At 47.3% G+C, this 8,701-nt stretch overlaps 1 long non-coding RNA gene across 1 annotated transcript; it reads right to left on the bottom strand.

The window, feature by feature from the left end:
* Positions 1-346: 346 nt before the first annotated feature.
* Positions 347-3,048, bottom strand: LOC121829637 (uncharacterized). Its single transcript, XR_006072699.2, has 3 exons — positions 2,864-3,048; positions 1,939-2,111; positions 347-868 (listed from the first exon to the last, which is right to left on the bottom strand). It is a non-coding gene; the product is annotated as an uncharacterized LOC121829637 (long non-coding RNA).
* Positions 3,049-8,701: the final 5,653 nt, after the last annotated feature.

Here is an 8,701-nt window from a genome sequence, read left to right as displayed (position 1 = left end):
CATCCCTTGCACATTCTCAAGAAGACCCATCCTCTGAATCAAAATCTTTCCTAAGCCTGTACTGCTTGACCCTGGCTTTATTTCGGAGTCACTGATCACGGGGAGTTCTTATACACCCGGCACCTAGGCCGTACCCCAGACCAACCAAACTAAAATCTTTAAGAACCAAGCTGTGTGTGGTGTCATTGTGTTCCCCAAAATATTGTGCACCCTAGTAAACTTATCTGAGGTCAAAGAACAGAACAGCCACTAGATACAGAGGCTAGAAAACGGTGGCACTCACACCTTTAATCCTAGTCTTCTGGAGGCAGAAAACCCTCTGGATCTCTGTGAGTTCAAGGCCACACTGAAACAGCCAGGCATGGTGACTCACACCTTTAATCCCAGGAAGTGATGGCGGAAAGGTATATAAGGCATGAGGACCAGGAATTAGGCTGGTTAAACTTTTAGGCTTTTGAGCAGCAGTTCAGCTGAGATCCACCTGGATAAGGACTCAGAGGTTTCCAGTCTGAGAAAATAGGATCAGCTGAGGAATTGGCAAGGTGAGGTAGCTGTGGCTTGTTCTGCTTCTCTGATCTTCCAGCATTCACCCCAATACCTGGCTCCGGGTTTGTTTTAATTAATAAGTTCTTTTAAGATTCATGCTACAGTCGTGCACACTCAATGGATGGAGTGTGATAGTTCAGGACATGCACACAAAGTGTGGTATCAGATGAGGAATGAGGCCGGCCAGCTTATATATAAGGTAGAATATGAATCATTTCTTGGTGTTGTGGGTTGAATATGAACCTCCGTCCCCAAAGGCTCACACATGGAACAGCTGGTTGTGGAACTTAGGAGGCGGGGTCAAGCTGGAGGAAGTAGGTCCCTAGAGACATGATTTAAAGTTGTACCTGGTCTCCAGCCCGTCTCACTCTCTGCATCCTGTCTGCCCTGAGGTGAGTGACCTCTGCCACGTGTTCCCATCACTGCCACATGATGTTCTGCCTTATTGTGGGCTCAGACTCACAAGTCAAAGGCTCTGGACTGAGACCCCTGAAAACAGGAGCCCAAATAAATCCTCTCTTCCTTATTGCTAGTACCGGGTCTGTTGTTTTAAACTAAGTCTCTGTCATTCTATTTACCAATAAAGACTTGGGAGTCAGATGCTGGGGTGAAAACCTGCTAGATCAGAGAGGCCAAGCTGACCTTCCTTTTTGGCCAGAGACCCACCAAGAATGCATCTCTTTAGCCATCCCAAACCAAAAAGACCAAGCAACTCCAAGCCCCTCCCTACTCCTTCCTGTGCGTCTCTCTGTCTGCATTCCTAGCTCCTCCGTATTCTCTATGGCTAACTCCTATCAGCTAGTTGTTGGCTCCACCCCCCTGATCCAAGGTTGATTTTATTGACATAGGTCATTCTGTCTCAACAGATCTGACTAGTACAGTTAGTAACATGAAAGAACATCTCTGCTAGCTAGCAAGCTACCCTGCTGTGTCATAGAGCATTAGGAGTCACCTCTCCTACCCACCTCCATCTCTGGACCTATCAGCCATCCTCCCAGCTTCTGGGAGCTACACTTCTGCTCGATATTTCTGTGAGATCCATAGTTCAGCCCTGATATGTAACTGACAACATGTGGCATTTGTCCTTGTGTGGCAACTGTCCAGTTTTGTTTTATTTTGAAGTTCTCAGGCGATTCTAATGTGCAGCCTCAGCTGAGAACCACATCCTCACCTAGGCAGCCACACCCCCACGCATCTGCTGTATCTCAGTGACTCTGAGCCTCTAGCCCTTTCTCAGCCACAGCATGGCTTCTCTCTTCTCCCTAGACTTCCCCTTCCCCCACCCCTCTCCTCTGACTTTCCAACCCAGCTGAATGACTCACCCTTCTTCAAACATGCCTCCATTTCCCACAACCCCACCCTTGATCCGCATCCTCCCCATCTTATGCTCACTTTTGATGATCCTCCACGGGATTTTGCAGCACACGATCTGACTTTTTTCTTCATGGCCCTTATGCTTTTTCCTTTCTTTCCCCCTGTGGGAGTCCAGCTCTGACCTGCTCCCACCTTTTGCAGGGTTCTTGGTGGAGGAGAGAGGAATGAGGAAATTAGGTAGAAAGATAGACCTAGACGATGAGAAGAAAGACAGAGACACAGCATAGCTTCAGGAGGGCCCTGCAATACCCAGCTGCCTAGGTTTATTCAAAGGGGCTTTTTAAACATTGCCAAGGGGAGAGGCAAAAGACCTCCCCCTTGCAGGATCAAAGCACACTGTACAGCCAAGTGTAGACCCTTCTAAACACCTGGTAACCACGCCCATGATCAAATCATCCCATTATGCAGCCCTGCTGGGTAAAGCAAGCTCAGAGTCTCTGGTCCTGAGGAATTTGGGCCCCCACATCCTGCCACACTGTTTTCCCACTAGGCTGAGGGCTGTGAGGACAGAGTGAAGGCCCCACACTTGGCTGTGCACACGGCAGCTGCCATGGTCACCCCTTGCCCTGTACCTCATCCAGGTCGAAGACAGACCTACATGACTGGGAAACCTGGGGGAGGCAGGTAGGGAGTGGCCAGCCCACTTTGTAGTACACTAACTTGTTTCACTAAAAGCTGTTACAGTAGTGCTTGTCTGCAGGCTGCAGGCCCTGGGTTCGATTCACAGTATTAATGGGGGGAAACAGCTCTTTTAAAATTACGGTTCTAAAGGGAGGAGGCAAACCTGACATTAAACAAATTGCCCTCATTCCTGCAACATAAAAGTTTCTGTCATATATATCAGTTAACACAGAATTTTAAAATGGGCCTCTCCCTTCTAAATAATAGCTTTACCCTTTGGTGGGACAAGATGGGTTCATTACCACAAGTGGCAGGAACTGACCACCAGACTTCAAGGGAAACATCCTCCAAGCCTCCAGTCACCGCCTGCAGCTTGCTCTGGCAGCCTGTCTCTGGCTTCCAGACAAGCTCATGATAAAAGTTCTTTTAGTGTAGAGACTTCTTCTGGGCTTGGAGTCTGCCTCTGCTTTCCTTCACAGTATGGAAGTCATCTCACAGTTTGCCTATAAAAAAACAAAAAACCCGGGCAGCGTGCAGATATTTAACATGAGAAGCAGCACACAGGGAGGGGACCTCGCCTGACCATCGTTGGCATCCATAGCCCTTCAACAGTTTCCACTCCTAACCCTGCCACGCCAGGCCACACTGCAGACAGGGTCAGGATATGGATCTGCACAAATCACATTCAAGATGTAATTCTCCAAGATCAGATTTGGGATTTGGGTGTTGTAGGCGAATGGTAGGATTCAGTCATTCATTAGCTTCTCAGCCGCAAATCGTAGGCACAGGAAGAGCGTTAGAATGTGCTTTCCTGTGGGACACAGCAGCCAACGAGAGCAGATCTCTAACTCAGAAGTGGTTGGCCTCTGCTCCCCACCTCCACACCCCCTGGGTGTGCAGTGTGTGGCCAGAACTCCACAGGCCCAGGTCAGAACAGGACTGGCTTATCTAAAGTGATTAGACACACACACACACACCAAGTGTTAGCCTTGGAACAGGCTTCAGAAGCTGCTGGGAGGCAGCCCAAGAAGACCTTGAGGAACACGCAACCATGTGTCACACTTGGCTGATGACTAGCACTCTGAAGGCTGCTCCTGGGATCTCTGTGCAACTGGCCTCAGGCCGGAGCCAGGCGACCTTATAGACTGTCTAATTTTGGCTTAACTTTAGTCTGTATTTCCACAGAAGCTTCCCATTCAAACTTCAATCTCCCCTAGGGACTTCAGTCCAAAGGGGAAAAGCAAACAGGGCTTTCTGAGCCAAGCAGAGAAACCTGCTTGAATATGCCTATACATTCACCTCTCCAGGGATGAGGCAATAGTGAAGAATCTACATTAAGAATGGTGCTCATTCAAAAATAAATCTCTAAGAGAATTACACCAGGAAGTTAACGAAGAACTCAGAAGTTTTTGTTTTGAGTTTAAAATTTCTGTTGAGGCAGGCTAAGGGGACGGCTCAGCCAGTATGGTGCCCAGTGTACAAGCAGGAGGCTCTGAGCTCAAGTCCCCAGCATCCAGGTAAAATGCTGAGTGTGGCAAGACATGCCTGTAACCCCAACTCTGGTGGTGGTCAGGGAGTCAGAGACAGGAGGAACCCTGTAACTTGCTGGCCAGCTAGTCTATCCAATCAGTGAGCTGAGCTCAGTGAGAGGTCTTATGCCAAAAAATAAGACCGAGAGTAATAGAGAAAGACACTTGGCAATGACCTCTGGCCAAGGTCTAGGTGCACAAGCACATAGATGTGCACACAAATGACCATGTGCACACAGATTTCTGATGAGGGCTGCAGTTTTGACATTTGTCCAGAAAAGCATGAATTAGACACACGAAGAAGAGGAAACAGCTTACCAAATATCAGCATTAATTCCTGAGATTCCATCCAGTTGCATAACATTCTACTTCCTCTTCCTCAATGAACATGAGCAAGCAATTGTCTGAAACATAAAACTACAGCAAAGACTAACATAGCCTTAAACTGTAAGTGTGTGCTCTCACGTGCAGAGAACGGCGTACTGCATTACAGACAGAGCTGAGAGAGCGCCCTGTCCCTGATTTCACTAGAGAGAGGTTGGAGGAGGCCACTTCTCACGCCCCTGTATTATCTCAAGCCCACAGGTTGATAATGACGAGCAGTTTGCTTTTAAACCTTTGACTAGAAAACACCCAGAATAACTAACTCCTCCGCAGGTCTTGAAGGATGGCCGCCAAGCCCGTGATCCTCTTTCCTCCATTAACTGTAGAATGTTTCTACCGCACACATGTGAATACTTAGGCATCCAGATAAGCCTCCCATTAGCTATCGGTACGCATTGCTTTTCAATCTCCCACAGAAACAGATTGAAAAGATCATCAGATAAGAACTGTTTCAAAGCTTAGAGCAAGGCCTCTTTTGTACGCCCAACTACCTTATTAGGAGGATTTGTCAAGGGCTTTGGGCCGTGTTCTCAAACTCCCAGGCATATTTGTCGGGGGTATGAAGTCCTGGTAGCTTTGCTTTTATGGTTCAGGAGAGTTTCCTGGGTGGAGAGAGAAAAATGGAGTATCCTAAGTTGTTGGTGATTGTGGATTAGAAAATAATTTATCAAAGTAAAGAAAACACAGCCGACACCCCTGCTTGCCAACTTGAAGTGAAAGGAGCCCATGTCTTGTGTGGGCTGTGTCACCTGAGGTGTGAGGGTGGGCTTCCTCGTCAATGAAAGAAACTGGGGTGAATGTGAATGCCAGGGTTCAGAGGGAAGAAAATGATTCCCTCTTTCCACCCATTCCATACTGTTTTCTGTGCAGGGAAACTTTATGATGTCAATTTCAACCGAGACAAAGTCAGTTGTTAAAATAATTATTTTATTGCTGTGGATGTCACCTAGAAAAGTAACTTCCATTGTTCAGAACTGAATTAGGTTATCAGTGTGATGTTCACTTTCCACGTAATACAGAATTGAGAAGTACAGTGTATTCCAGACAGAAATGTTCTTTGCCACTCACTGATGTACCTGCCAGCCAATAACGATGCAAGGTCAGAGCTCTTTCTTCTAGCACTGTTTGCCCAATAGTCCCCTAGAGTCAATTAAAACGGATCGCACAGGAAAATTAAATGTATATTTGGTAGAGCTTAGACTTATAAACACCTTTAAAGGCAGAATATAGTTATGATTACTGATGATTTTCAAAACATTTTGACACCTTTGGTAGTTGTGTGCCGTGTCCTTAATTTAAATGTGCTTCTTTTTGCTTGGGCTATAGTCTTGGAGACCACTTGGACCTTGGGGCCAGTCCTAAGCACTGACACCCTATCCCAAGGATCTGCCAGCATAGTATCAGTTTTTAAGCATTACTAGCCTGGGCATTAACTTTACACCCACCCATCCCTATAATGAAAAGGATTAAGAATATTCAAGTAATCTAGGTGAGAGTGGTGGGACGTCTGCTCTTCAAGTACAGGTGCTGCTGTTCTCTTGCTCCTCCGTGCGTGACCTTCCGTTGCTCCATTGGTGTATGAGGTGACGTTAAAAGAGCGTCACTGAATGTTTGGAGCCCTGAAAAAGGCAGCTTCATAATCTGTGCGTCTTTGGGAGTTTTGAAGGAATTTGACTCCTTGGAAGGAGCTGCTGTGAGAGTTTGAAACTGCACCTGTATGCATATGTTTTTAGCAATAAAGCATGAACTGAGAATGAACTGCAAAAATCTGTTTTAAACCAAATGCTACTCAACACATGTGAGAACAATGAAGTAGTGAGACTGCCGGTGAGGAGCCTTTGCCATTGATGTCCCCACCCAACGAGTCTCATTTCTGCCAGGTCAGTGCCTAGAGCGTCTGTGTTTCTGAATGAAGATAGTTAGGAAAATCACAGGGGAAGGAATGAAGGAGAAAACCTTCACAGAGGTGACTTGGCCAGCATTGCATCCTGGAGCCACACAGTGAGCTCTGGATGTGAAGGCAGGTTCTCCTCTCTCTCCTTCCCCCGTCCCTCTCCTTTCCTTGCCCCCTCCCTTCCTCCCCTCCCCTCCCCTCCTCTCCTACATCCTCTCCCCTCACCTCCTACATCCTCTCCCCTCCCCTCCCCTCTCTTTCTGCCCCTCCTTTCCCCCACTTGCTCTTCCCTCCTCTCCTTCTTCCCCTATCTTCCCCTTCCCTCCTCCTCTCCCTCCTCTTCCCTCCCCCTTCTTCATCACTCCCTTCTCCTCCCTCCCCCCTCCTCTCCCTTCCTTTCCTCCCCTCCCCTCCCCTTCTCTCTGATGCTGGGGATGGCGCCCTGGGCGTCACCCATGCTGAGCTCCACCCCCACCCTATACTCTTAGCAGTCATCTGATGAAATAAAAAGGAAATGGGTGAAATTTAGTCCTAACTATATATTTAATTGAAGCCAATGCATTTAAAAATATTTCTTCAATATAAATTAAAAATTCAAATATTATATAGATAGTCTTCAATTCTTTTTTTTTTCATGCCAAGTATTTAAAATCATACCAAATTAGACAAGGTATATTCCAGGCACTACCAACCATGCCTTTCTGGAAGGCTTCACATTGGGCATCACAAATATGGACAAGAAGGTACTAGGAGGGAGGAGCAGAAGTGAAGAAAAGCCCCGTGTCTCCTGGCCACTTTGGCAAGGTAAGCTGTTGGGTGTGTGCAAAGAATCCCTTTCTAATTTTCAAGGAGCAATCATAAAATATCTGAGTTATTTCCAAGTCAATCTGAGTGAACAGGCGGTTTCATTCAATGGCTCCTCCTTTGAACTAACTAGTCTGTCTGTGTAAGGCTTATCTACACTGAGGAGGGAGGAGAGACAAATGGAAATGCAGCAGAAAGATACCAACTACCAATGGTTGTGGGCCCCATCCACGTGAGTGAGATGGGCAGGGGCCAGAGCACAGTCATTCAGTGTTACTCATCTGGAATGTGGACACAAAGCCAGCACATCAATCATGAGCCAGAGAGGACAGCAATCCTAAGTTGGAATGGCTTGTTGGCCTTATGCAACAATGATCTGGAACCCTTGGAGGACCAGACACAGTTTGGGACAGAGCCCAGCAAAGAGCAGTGCATACCATAATCAGAACTCAGGCAGCAGAGAGAGATGCCTGGGTGTCCAGACAGTGCAGCCTGGGGCTAATGCAGCCCAGCACTCTTCCTAACAGGTGGGAGTTAAGAACATCTTAAGTTGGGTTACTGGGCAATGGTGGTACATACCTTTAATCCTAGCACTCAGGAGGCAGAGGCAGGCAGATCTTCAGTTCAAGGACAACCTGGCCTACAAACAGAGTTCCAGGATTGCCAGAGCTACGTAGTGAAACCCTGTCTTGAAAAACAAAACAAAACAAACAAACAAAAAGAACTTCCTGAGCTAGCATGCCAAAACATCTCTGAGTTCATGAGGTTCAGTGAGAGAAATACCACACCAGCCTACGGGAGTAATCTCCCCACCAGGCCATCTTCCTGGTGATGAACTGAGTCTAAATCCCAGGGTCTCGGGATAATCACACAGAGGAGAGCCTTGAAGTTCCTCAGAATATCTGGGTGACACACAGAGCAGTGACAACATGAAGATGCTCCACGGTGAAGAGATGAGGCTTTGGCTTAGGGTACCCTGTCCAGATGGCACTGATAATCAGGTTTGGGAGGGGACTTAGAACATTTCCAAGAACTGATTCCAGAATGTGGGCCTTCCAAAGGCATGGGCAGCGCTTCCATTTGGGAAGACGCTCTTCTAGACAAGAGAGAATAAAATCACAAAAAATACAGAAGGGGGAGCATCCAGTGACAGAGAGAGTCTTGACACAGATTCCCTGAGGCATAATCTACCCCTGCCATGACTTTGGCTTCCAACAAATGGCCTTTCAACTTTCCCTAATTTGCATTGTGTTTATTACTCCCAACTGAAAGAAACTTGGCTAATGAGAAGTTGGTCAACGCCAAGTTTGTGGCTTCTTTCTTCAAGGAACCCACTCTGTTTCAAGGACATCTCCCTCCCATGAAGGTACAGACAGACATCCCAACAGCTGAGCAGGCCCAGTGCCTGAAAAAGACATCCCTCTTCCCCGGAGTACAGAGGAGGGGTGTAGGGGCATTTCCACACAGGAAGAGCAGAAGTCCCTGGTTACCAGGGGACTCTTCTCAAAATGCCTCCAAGAAGTCTCACCTGGACCCTTCCCAGGGCACC

Source organism: Peromyscus maniculatus, chromosome 5, assembly GCF_049852395.1.
Source record: "Peromyscus maniculatus bairdii isolate BWxNUB_F1_BW_parent chromosome 5, HU_Pman_BW_mat_3.1, whole genome shotgun sequence".
NCBI lineage: Eukaryota > Metazoa > Chordata > Mammalia > Rodentia > Cricetidae > Peromyscus > Peromyscus maniculatus.
Note: the sequence above shows the minus strand (reverse complement) of the source record. Positions and strands in the feature narration are given on the sequence as shown.